Source organism: Chelonia mydas, chromosome 7 (genome assembly GCF_015237465.2).
Source record: "Chelonia mydas isolate rCheMyd1 chromosome 7, rCheMyd1.pri.v2, whole genome shotgun sequence".
Taxonomy (NCBI): Eukaryota; Metazoa; Chordata; order Testudines; family Cheloniidae; genus Chelonia; species Chelonia mydas.
Window position 1 is genome coordinate 49,399,429 of NC_057853.1, and position 12,206 is coordinate 49,411,634.

At 46.5% G+C, this 12,206-nt stretch overlaps 1 protein-coding gene across 6 annotated transcripts in view; it reads left to right on the forward strand.

Annotated features, from left to right (window-relative positions):
* The window catches only part of BSN (bassoon presynaptic cytomatrix protein), a 479,044-nt gene that overhangs the window by 296,032 nt on the left and 170,806 nt on the right, over positions 1-12,206 (forward strand). The gene's annotated exons all lie outside the window — the stretch shown is intronic.

Below are 12,206 nucleotides of genomic sequence, written 5' to 3' on the forward strand. Positions count from 1 at the left end.
TGGGTTAGCCCTGAAGGACATGTAGAGCTTGCTTATTCTAAAAGTTTCTATTACCTTTTGAAACATAGGATTGGAACTCACTTGTGTGTATCTGTTTATTTACATTAACCTTGTAAGTAACTCTCTTGTTTTCTTTTCCTACATAATGAATCTTTAGATAGTTTATTATAGGATTGGTCACAAGCATTGTCTTTGGGGTGAGATCTAAGGTGCAAATGACCTGGGCTCAGTGACTGGTGTTTTGGGACTGGGAGTAACCTGAATACTGCTATGATTCTTAGTAAAGGGACCATCTGTCCTGAGTGGTGAGACGGACCAGAGTACCCCAGGGGACTGTCTGTGGCTCCATGTTCAGGCTTTTATAGTCCCTGAGGAGTTTACACTTGATGATTGGTTGGTTCTGTAAGTGCAGAACTCAGCGCCAATTTGGGGTTTGTGGCCTGCTTCCTAAATATCTGCTCTGAGGTTGGTACTCATGCTTTTGAGCCGCTGCTAGACAGTCTGACAATTCCTTCTTTGTACAGCCTCAGGGTTCATGGGCTTAGGAGGCCTTAATCCCTTCCCCTTTAGGCAAAGATTTCAAGTGAACTCCATGAGGTCTGCCTAACATGGAGGAGTTTTCCTGCCTCTTTGACCCCTCCTGTGGTTTTCTCCAGGGGAAGGAGGCACTGGCCACTGCTCTTAATGGAACTGATCTACACGTTAAGTCTCTCTGTATAACTATGAGGTAAGGAGACCGGCATCCTGCTTATTTAAAGTTGATGTGCTGGGCAAAACAGGAAGAGAACCTGGCCTTTCCTTCAACAGGACAAAGGGAGGATTAATGCATAGGACAGAGAGTGTGGGCCTTGTTATCTCTTAGCCTGTCCATGTATGCCAAGGGGAACCCCTGCCCTGGTGACTGTTGCACAGAGCTATATGTTTGCTGCCTCTGCATTGCATAAAGTCTGAGGGCTGCTGTACTGGTAACGTGAAGTCTCCTAAATGCTCTGGCTGTGCTGCCTGTGCCCCGTGTATCACTGCTGGCTTTCTCTTCTTCTCCTCCATGTTGTCATCATAATGGAACCATTATTTTTCCACCTGGTCCCTGAGCAGCTCTGCTGTCCATTTACTCAGGCACTTGCTCTGTTTTATTCCAGCCTTGCTGTTTCAAAAGCTCTCTCAATTCATTGTATGGGGTTTTTTCTACTCTGCTGGCTTTTTCTGCCTCTCAGCTGCTTTCACATTTGACTCCCATTCAGAACAACGTGCAATGTTATACTGCTTCTAAAATACCCTGTTAAGTTATCTTCTTTCTGCCTTCCTGCTGCTGACCTAGTGCCATCAATCCCATTGCACTGTCGCTGTCAACATTTGCTGCAATGTTCCTAGCATTCATCTCACAGCAGACAGCAGTGAGGATTGTAGGCCAGAAATATCTCAGGTTGTCATTGCTCTCATTTTCACTGCTCCGGTGACTATGAACACTACGAAAATAAGCCCCTTTCCTCCTCTGACTGATTGTAATTCTCAGTGCACTCTGAAAAACATCTGTTTTCTCCTATTCCCAAGCACCTGCTCTCAGGAGGAGAGCATGGTTCCCAAGCCACTGGGACGGTGGGACACAAGTGAGGCAAGCATCTGGAACCCTGGTCCTTGTGAACCATCAGAACCCAGTGGTTTAAAATGCAGTGTATTATCACAACAGTGTGCAGCTTGGGCATCCCCCAGCCCCATCCAAGGGAGAGGAGCTAGCAGCTGAGGCTGAGGTCTGCGTGTGGGAAACTGGGAGAAGAGCAGGAGCAGGCATTTTCGTAATCCTCATATCCCAAAAAGCTCTCTTCCCAGTCCACAAGGTCCTGCTACAAGGGATATACCTGAGCTGAGATGATACCTGGCCATGTATTTAGGAGACGGCAGGAGCAGGAGAGTGGGATAAAGGTCCCATTAAAGTGTCCAGTATGCTGGGCCCATTTCCTGAGTATTAGCTTCCCAGTGAGGTTGTGACCCAGGGACCAGTTGGTGCCAAATGGCAGAGGACGTAGCGCATAGGGTGTTATAGGGATCCCCTGGGTTGGATATCTGTATAATAGCGCATTGAAAAGTGGCATGTGAAGTCTCCATTGAGAGCCAGTAGCCCACTGTGCATTACGTACAACAGATAAGATTTAAGGAGTTATGGAGCTATACTGAAAATTATATTCTTAAAATCTTGGACTGAAGGTGGCTCTCCAGGAGGTGACAGACCTCAGAAATGTTCTTTGCAGGTAGGCAGTAAAAGCCCCTGCCTCTGTCATTTGTGTGTTGTGTGCTTCACACTGTAGACCTATTTGCATACCGATCCAGGTGCGAATTGAGAGATTGTAAAATCTGCAAGAGAGGAAATTTGCAGATAGAAACAAAGAGCAGGGAGTGTCCTGTTTCCGAATAGGACAAAGGACTAGTCTGATATATTTTGAAGTGCAAAGACACACACTAAATCATTCACCAAAGAGGCATACTAGTAGTGTGCCTGTCTTGTGAAAGGAGGGTCCCAGACAGCCTGGCTGTAAAATGCTGCAAGGATTTGAGGTTAGCAATAATCTGCTAGATGTGAGATTATTGTGTTAATTAAGTCTGGGCTCTAGAAAGCATGTTATGATTTTATTTGATATGTAACCATTTGTTTTCAATACTTCTACTAGCTACTACTTGAACCTTTGTGCTTTCTTCAAAGAACTTATCCTTGTTTTCGCTGAGTGCTGGGAGTAAAGCAGAGTAGTATCTGTGGTGGGCTGGTAAACTGGCATGTATGGATGCTTTGGAAGCAGCGGATCTGTGATCCTGTGCATGTCCAGTGGCCCAGGGGCTGGACACTGCAGGTTAGGTGCACAGGGCTCGAGGGTGGAGGTGTGTCTTGCTGGTCTGTAAAGTACCAGTGAGGCCTTCAAGGCTAGTGGACAGTGCTTGTGTTGCTGGTGGAGTCGGTAGCTGACCCACAGCAGGCATTGGTAGGGCTCCCCCAAATGAAGGGTAGTGGGTACCCCCAGGAAGCATCAAAGACGGGCAGGCCAAAAGCCGCCATGGCCTCTGACTTTACAAACCCCAAGGCTCTTTCTACACTGCAAAATAACCAATTATGGTAATGAGACGTAAACTTGAGGTGTATTCATGGCCCCCAGCCCCTCGTCAGCACATGCCCCCACAGTGCACTAGGGATCCGGCATGCCTCAAGCTAGACTAACCACTGTGCCATCCTTCACCAGTGTGGTGACAATGGGCATGTGGATTGCTGATTTAATAGCCCCATAGTCCTACCACCAACTCACAGTGTACTGGACACAGCTTAGGAGGCCAGCCTGGGCTTAGTCTGCACTCTGCAGCACAGGGGTAAGTTTACTGGAAGCGCTTAGCTGCATAAATAGCGCTGCTGTTTTCCCAGTGAGCAGCCTCAGTAACTAGCACATCTCAGAGGAGGCCTTCCTTTGAGCTGGCTGCACTGGCCCAAGAGCAATTCTGTTTGAGCCTATCACAGGTTCTCTACACTCCTGAGTGTCCAGCAAAGGGACAATCATGGACTACCAGCAGCAATTCTGTCCTGTACTTCTCAGGCACCGGCACATGCTTGCAAACCTCACCAGGGGGCCTTATTTAGCCGATGGGAGCCACTGTGTACAACAAACCTCCTCCTAGAAAACCCCACCCTTTTGTTCCACAGCTGGGGTGATGTTCTGAGCTGCAGTCCTCTCCTTGTTCAGGGAAGGATCAGCCTGCTGATCCTCAATATACTCCTTTGGAGTCTCACTCAAGTTAAGAGCAGACTCTGGCAAAGCAGTGGAATCTCAACCCTTGCCCCCGCAGCCCTCCCTGCTTTCCGTAGACAAGCCAGGTGAGATATGATATTAAGCTGAAAGAAAAGGAGTACTTGTGGCACCTTAGAGACTAACCAATTTATCTGAGCAGCTGAGACATGGCTAAAATATCATTGCTAATTCAAACATCAGTGGGAAGCAGGTTCCTAATGCCTGCAACATCTCCTTTAAACTCCTTGAGCTTGAGGTAGATCTTGGCCTATGGCACAGATACAGGGAGTTCAGCCGAAGCTAATATATTTAAACTCTTACCAGGAATTCTGTCTTCCTCCCTTACAAGACTATCTTAAACCAAAGTGACTTGGGATGCTGTGTCCCTCTAGCCCTTGCAATCTATGCCATTTACCTTAGTATTTTTAATAAGTTCTTCACTACCCCCTCCCAAGGTTCAGTCCTGATATAGTTCACTAGGACTTCCTCCTGCTCTATGGCTGCTTCAGGGTAATAGAAGTGGCACTCACTATGGTAAGTGGGGGTGTGGGTCATGAGGTTACCTTAAGTTTTGGGCAGTTTGGTTTTATATGGCTGGTAGCCCCACAGTGATGGCAGACTGCCTGCCTTCCCTTTTGGGAGGGAGCTTTAAAATTTGGACTCTCTGGCATTTTTATCAAAGTTGGGGTTAGGTTTATTTCTAATCCCCCCCTTCCCTCTTAACCTGGGTGACAGGGGGACTTCCCTTCCCCTGGGATTTGCACCCCCTCCTTGGACCCTGGATTCAACATATTCATCAGCAGTTTCCGCATCCTCTAAAACTGTGGCTGTTTTTTTTTCTCACAGATGGCTGCCTTTATCTCATCTGTACCTACCCATAACAATTGCTCCTGGGCCATCAGATTAAATGGTTTTCCATAATCACCTTCTGCCCTCATCCCCATTATCCATTTTCTCATAAAATTACACATTTTGAGCACATATTCAACATGAACGACATTGTCAAATATTCTGAGGTTTCTGTACTTCAGCTGAAACAACAAGGAGTCCTTGTGGCACCTTAGACTAACAGATTTATTTGGGCACAAGCGTTCATGGGCTATAACCCACTTCATCAGATGCATGGAGTGAAAAATACAGTAAGCAGGTATAAATACACAGCATGTGAAAAGATGGGAGGGTCAGGGCTAACGAGGCCAATTCAGTTAGGGTGGATCTGGCCCATTCCCAACAGTTGACAAGAAGGGGTGAGTATCAACAGAGGGAAAATTATTTTTTTGTATTGACCCAGCTACTCCCAGTCTTTATTCGGGCCTAATTTGATGGTGTCCAGTTTGCAAATTAATTCCAGTTCTGCAGTTTCTCATTGAAGTCTGTTTATGAAGCTTTTTGTTGAAGAATGGCCACTTTTAAGTCGGTTACTGAGTGTCCAGGGAGATTGAAGTGTTCTCCTACTGGTTCTTGAATGTTACAATTCTTGATATCTGATTTGTGTCCATTATTCTTTTGCATAGAGACTGTCTGGTTTGGCCAATATACATGGCAGAGGGGCATTGCTGGCACATGATGGCATATATCACATTGGTAGATGTGCAGGTGAATGAGCCCCTGATGGTGTGGCTGATGTGGTTAGGTCCTATGATGGTGTCCCTTGAATAGACATGTGCACAGAGTTGGCAATGGGGTTTATTGCAGGGATTAGTTCCTGGGTTAGTGTTTCTGTTGCATGGTGTGTAGTTGCTTGTGAGTATTTGCTTCAGGTTCAGGGGCTGTCTGTAAGCGAGGACTGGCCTGTCTCCCAAGGTCTGTGAGAGTGAGGGATAGTCCTTCAGGATAGGTTGTAGATCCCTGATGATGCGCTGGAGAGGTTTTAGTTGGGGGCTGTAGGTGATGGCTAGTGCCATTCTGTTACTTTCTTTGTTGGGCCTGTCCTGTAGCAGGTGACTTCTGGGTACCCTTCTGGCTCTGTCAATCTGTTTTCTCACTTCAGCAGGTGGGAACTGTAGTTTTAAGAATTCTTGATAGAGATCTTGTAGGTGTTTGTCTCTGTCTGAGGAATTGGAGCAAATGAGGTTGTATCTTAGAGCTTGGCTGTAGACAATGGATCATGTGATGTGGTCTGGATGAAAGCTGGAGGCATGTAGGTAAGTATAGCGGTCAGTAGGTTTCTGGTATAGGGTGGTGTTTATGTGACCATTGCTTATTTGCACTGTAGTGTCCAGGAAGTGGATCTCTTGTGTGGACTGATCCAGGCTGAGGTTGATGGTAGAGTGGAAATTGTTGAAATCCTGGGGGAATTCCTCAAGGGCCTCCTTCCCATTGGTCCAGATGATGAAGTTGTCATCAATGTAGCGCAAGTATAGTAGTGGTGTTAAGGGACGAAAACTGAGGAAGTGTTGTTCTAAGTCAGCCATAAAAATGTTGGCATACTGTGGGAAACCTGTACTTCAGTTGATAGATCTTGGGGTAATCTTAAATCTTTTCAATACATTTTCTTTAAATTTCTATACACCATAGCATTGCCCAACTCCATATCATTAAACTTGTCTGGCTTTCCCAATTAATCTGGTTAAGAGGACAGGCATCTGATTATCTGATGGGATATTGTGTATCCCACATAGTCTCTCAAAGGTGACAGGAATTCTTCTTTATAAACTGGGCCAGCTTTCTCCCGCTTCCGTGTGTTGTGGCGGGTTCTCACTGGATGGGGACGCTCCTTTTGCTTCATTGCGTTGCATTGATCTTCATTGCTAGAGCATCCGTGAGCCTCCTGTGTGTCCACTCCTCAGCTTCTTCTTTGGCTTTGGCTACTGCTATTTCTTCCATGCTTCTTTGTTGGGTTTTTTCCCCATTTGTCTCAGCTGCTTTGGTCTCCGTGATCCGCAGCTCCACCATAGTCCCTGGTGTTCACATTCTTCCTGGGCTTTTGGGTGCTGTAATCGGACCAGGTCCCTGTGGCGGGCTCCTGTGTGGCAACTGGGCAGGAGGGCTCTTGGGCTCCACAGTTATTTACTCAGTTTCTTATTTTTCTTTTAAATGCACACTACAGCATGCTTTGGTCTGCAGGAGAGAAAGTGAGGGCCACTCTTCACAGACAGGACAGCTTCAGGCAGGCAGCAGGGCAGGGGGCTGATGATCTGCTCTTGGATGGAGAGGAGAATGAGAGTTCAGAACAGACACTTTCAATGAATATATAGTCAGGGCTCCAGAAGAGACCAGCACAGCTGGCCCAGCTTTGTGCCCTGCATCTGTAACTGTCTCACCTGCCGGTGTTCCTTATTGGACTGCCCCTTTCACTTTGGCTTCCTCGCATCCATTTCTCAGGTACTGCCCCCCTTCCCATGACTGTAGCAAGGAAAATTGAAACCCCAGTGAGATGCACTTTATGACTCTACAAAATACTGTCCCTAGAGCTCTTGCATTTATAAATACACCACCCTGGGTAGACAGCGCAACTGGCCTGCATGTTTATTTGCATATGTATAGATTCTGGGGGGAAAAATCTCTCTGTGATTAGCACATTCTTTAATATCAATGCAACAACAATTCCCTCCTCCATAGACTCCCTCATCAGAGCTAATACAAGTAATTCATAAACCATAAGACAAGTGAATGCAGCAACCAATCAGAATGATAATCCCAACCCTTCACAGCAGCACTTGCCAATAAATATTGCCTCATCAGACATTTCACAACATCCCTCATCATGCAAATTCATAAAATGCGGTTGTGGTTAAAGTTCAGATTTAACACATAAAACAAAACTCCACACTACTACAGCACAGTAATACATAGCCATGCAGTTCCTGGTATGCTTTGTCCATCACTGCTAGTAATGCCCAGCCCTGGCTCCTGAAGCTTGGCAGTGATCTTGGATACATTGCTAAAGTCCCTCTGAGCCTGGTGGGGTATCCTGCCAGAGCTGGGGCTTCCCTTTAGCATTTCTCTAGCATACTAGCTAGTCTGACTTCTTCTCCAGCATGTGCTGCTGTGGGTGAGACCCTAGCACTGCTGGGAACAGTGTTAAAAATAATGTTGTTGGAAATTCAGAGCTTCTAGATGCTGCTGTGGGATTAGGGAATGCAAGGGCTTCAAGTTACCAATTTGCTCATGAGGGCAGTATTTTAGGCACACAGTGGGTGCCTATCTGTATTGCTAGGCATCTCAATACTATTGCCAGTCTATCTCTGAGCTTCTGACCACTTACCTCCCAGGGTGCTGAGAAGACAATCAGTTAATGTGTGTTCTGCCAGCTGAAAATATAAAGCACTAAATAAGGGCTAATTATTATTATATTAATCAGATCTTGTTAATCTTTAAGTGGATTTCAAAGCTGTTAGCAAATATGCTAACTGGTACTATTTGCTCTTTTGCCAGGAACTGCCTAATCTGGTTGGCTGAAACATTCACTGATCAGATCTCCATTACAGATAAGCTCCTTGTTTGGAGAGCGCCTCTGGGTTCCTTCCCTGCTGGAGCTGCATCACAGTCCCACTGGGGAATGAGATGTGGCCACCCTCTTTGCCAGGTTAATGGACTGCCATGGCCTTTTCTCTGTGCGAGGCAGCCTGCCTGCCCAACAGAAGCTTCTCCACTGTGATTGCATAGCCAGATGGCTGATTTAAGGTATGCTTGTTGTTAGAATTGACATTTCTGAGCCTAGCTTTGGAAGCAGCCATCAGCCCACTTTGACACTCAGAAGAAAGATACTTAGATTTAATAGCTGAATGTTAAACTTCTTACCAGTCTGACAACAGAGTCTCTCTGTATGATTGCTCAATCATTAGCCAAAAGAGTTTGAAGCTGCCATTCTCCTGCAGTGGCTGAAGAGGCCCAGATTGGAATACACATTCAGAAAGCTGTGCAGGCCAAACAGAATCTACACAGGGACCACTGCAAAGATCAGTCCCTCACTCCCTTGTGTCTTTAAAGACATGTTTGCCTGATCTTTTGAAGTGTGCTGTCATTAGTGTCAGTCTTCTACCCTGCGTGGTTCTGCAACTGCATAAACTCCCATTAGTATTTTCAGTTATGTACTTAGTTTTTAGGGTATATGCTATTATTTTGCACATTTTGTAATGTCTTCTCACACTGGTCATGAATAGCTGTGTTCTACCAAGGGAAGACTAGGTGGGATGATGAACTAACACTTCACCTCTGGGTTAGAAGCCTATTCAGTAAAATGCTGGTCTTATCATAAAAGCAGCACACCATGCAGTGCAGCTGGCAATTACTGCTCAAGAGAGGCCTGGAACAGGAAATGCTGGGGCAAAGCTTGTGCTGCTGGCCAGGAAAGAGCTGCATTAGAATTGAGGTATATTGTCAGGAGGGTCCCAGCATTGGAAGAGAAGAGACTATTATGGTCAGGATTGAGCAGTAGGGATTTGCACACAGTGTAGGTGTTGCAAGCGCGGATCACAGCAGACCAGTTCAACATGCCAGAGACCCAAATCATAGTTTAATAACTTGTATTAATTAAGCTGTTGAGCTTGCTCCCAGTGCTGGACACTAGATCTCCCCAGGTGCATCCCAGTGTCATATGAATCCTGCCCTCTGTTCAGGATGCAAAATTCAGCTCTAAACAAAGTTGGGTTGCAATTTATGATACAGCTGTCACTGCTTTACAGTACTGTAGTTGTAGTAACCACAGTTAGTCCCTGGACCACTAAACACTGCGTCAATGCATGGCTTCACTTATGTCGGCCTGTGAGTGATAAAATACCCTCTTGTAACCCCAGTAAATTCAACAGGGCTGCAGGGAAGGAAGTTGTCAATAAGAAGTGGGGAACTTTGGCCCCCTCTTTAATTCCATGGGGGTGTGCCCCCCAAATCCACAGTTTTGGAGAAGGGACCTGCCCCTCTGCATCTCAGCTTCCCATTCTACTGAGCAAGTACTGGTCACAATTGCAGCACCTTCTCATGCTCATACAGTTAGTGGAGAAGAGAGACTGTGCCCTGCAAAGAGAGGGGAGCATCCTGAAAGATTGAGTAGACCTGGGAGCTCTGGGAGTGACTGTGCTTCTCTGACCTACCATACCTCTGGGAGGTCCCCTGAGGTGGAGCTGCTCTACACTTGTCCTAATTCAGGCCCGTGCCTGTCTGGCACAACTGAGCCCTAACCTTAGTGTAAAATCCTGGCCCAATTGAAGTCAATGGCAAAACTCCCATTGATTTCAGTGGGGCCACAATTTTCCCTAAAGTTTTTGTTTGCTCTTGCAGGACAGGGTGCGCATCATGTCTGTACTTTGGACTCCTGAGCGAGCCTAGGGAAAAGGATTGCACTGATTTTGAAGGCTGCACCGAAAAGCAGCTGACATTCTACTTCCTGGCTTCCCACAAGCCAGGAGATTGCAGTCTAGTGTCAGGGAGGGGCCTTCCCAGCCTCCCAGACTTTGCTGTCTACCAGTCATTTTTCTGTGGGTCTCAGTGCTGCCTCAGTGAACTGCACTGTAATGGCCCAGATCCTGATGGCCTGATGTTACACTCTGTACCCCAAAGCAACACACTGGCACCCCCATATTTACCAGGGTGATAGATGTTTTGTACAAAGTATGCCTGGTGAGGTATCTTTTTAAAAATCTTAAGCTGTTGAACATTCATATCCTGTTGGATTGTATGTGCTATCATTGTATAGGAAGTTATACAGTTTTGCTATGTGTTTGTCACTGAAAAATGTTGTAAGGTTGGAAACACCCACAACCAGCCTTTCAGGTACAACAATGGAGGATCCAGACGTGTTGATGGCCCATTAAGAGAAATCCACACTCACAAGGACTACCCCAGGAACTGTATAAAATGGAGACCTCTCAGAGATTGCTTGACCCATGTCATAGCAACGATGCTTCCAGGAAGCTGGAAGAAGCTATAAAAGGGGAAAGTGACATAATCGCTTGGCCTCTCTCCCCCCACAACTCAACACCTGGAAACACATCTGGAGGACAAAGACTGAACTGGGGAGGCGGTCTCAAGCTCTGGGATCCTAGGCTGGGGAGCTGTGGGAAATTGGAGTCTCTGTATTGTCGGTTCATGAGTGGCTGGCAAAAGCATTCATGTAACTGAGCTGGGTGCGTCCCTGCCTGTGGATGGCTGCATGGGTGCAGGATCTGGAGAGGTTTGCAATTTATCATAGCTTCACAGTGTGAGAGGGAGCCCAGTTTGGTAAGCCAGAGGTTCAGCAGTATCTCAGTTACAGCTTGCACCCTGGGGAGCCCATCACAGTGGCTCACTGCTGACATGAGCAGGTTCCCTTTGATGGCTGTGGGAGTGACACCAAACAAGATGGCAGAATTTTGGATATAAAGTTGTATTGGGCAGCCAGCCCTCGGCATGGCAGTGATCTCTGGAGATACATTTTGTTGCCCCTATTCCCTTGTGGATTTTGTTAGCTGATTCTCTGAAGTGGATCTAGAAATAGTCCAGGTAATAGATCCACAGCCTTTCAGTTTCAGTTACAAATAAATAATAGCATTGTTCCTGGTGGGCGAGAACAGGAAACAACAAGCTTGCTGTCACATTTTAATCACATCAGTCCCTCCAGAAATGGGTTTTGCCTCCCCTGGGACATAAGTGTTCAGACTCATGCACATCTCAGGGGACCTATCCTAGACTAGAAGCTAGCCATGCTCCCTGCTGGCCTGTGCTTCCAGGACCTCACCACTGGCCAGTGCCCAATTATGTTAATTAACTTTATGTTAATACTCCATCTGTCTTAATTTAGGAAGAGGGCCCCTGCCCACTCCCCTGGCACCTCCCCAGCCTTGTAGAGACAGTAAAGAGGAATGATGCTATAGAAGCTGTGCTGCCCACACACAGGGTTCCACCAGGCCCTCCTCTCTCTGTTTATAGAGGTGCAAGGGGAGACTTTATCTCCTCTCCTTATTATCTGGATTTTCTGTCTGAGCTTGTTCGGCTCATGGACATAGTAACCAATCCTAGAGTGTTCCGTGTAGCCATGACCATTCTGTACCAAGTGTACAATGATGCTCCAGCTTCCTCTGAGGAGATCATTTGACTAGAATACACTTGGCAGAAGAGAGTGGCATCTGATGGCTCTTCGTGAATTTCCTAAGAACTTCCTTACTCCCAGCTCTGAATTGTACCTAGTGGCTCACCTGTAGATTTTAAGGCCAGAAGGGACCGTTGTAATTAACTAGTCTGACCTGAACACCTCAGGCCAGAACTGGAAACAGAGGCAAAGAGAGATGAAGTGACTTGCCCAGTGGCACAGAAGGACAGCCAGGAAAGAGCCCAGGTCTCCCAAGTCCCAGCCCAGCTCCTTAGCCGCGAGACCAGCCCATAAGCATCAGATGGGGAATGCTGGCAAAGAAAGGATTGGCTAGGCCATTCCTGAAAACAACCGAAATGTCACACATTTCCATCAGAGATGGAGTCAAATTTATGACAAACAATTAAATTTTCTTTTCCAGTCTGAAATAATTACATAGC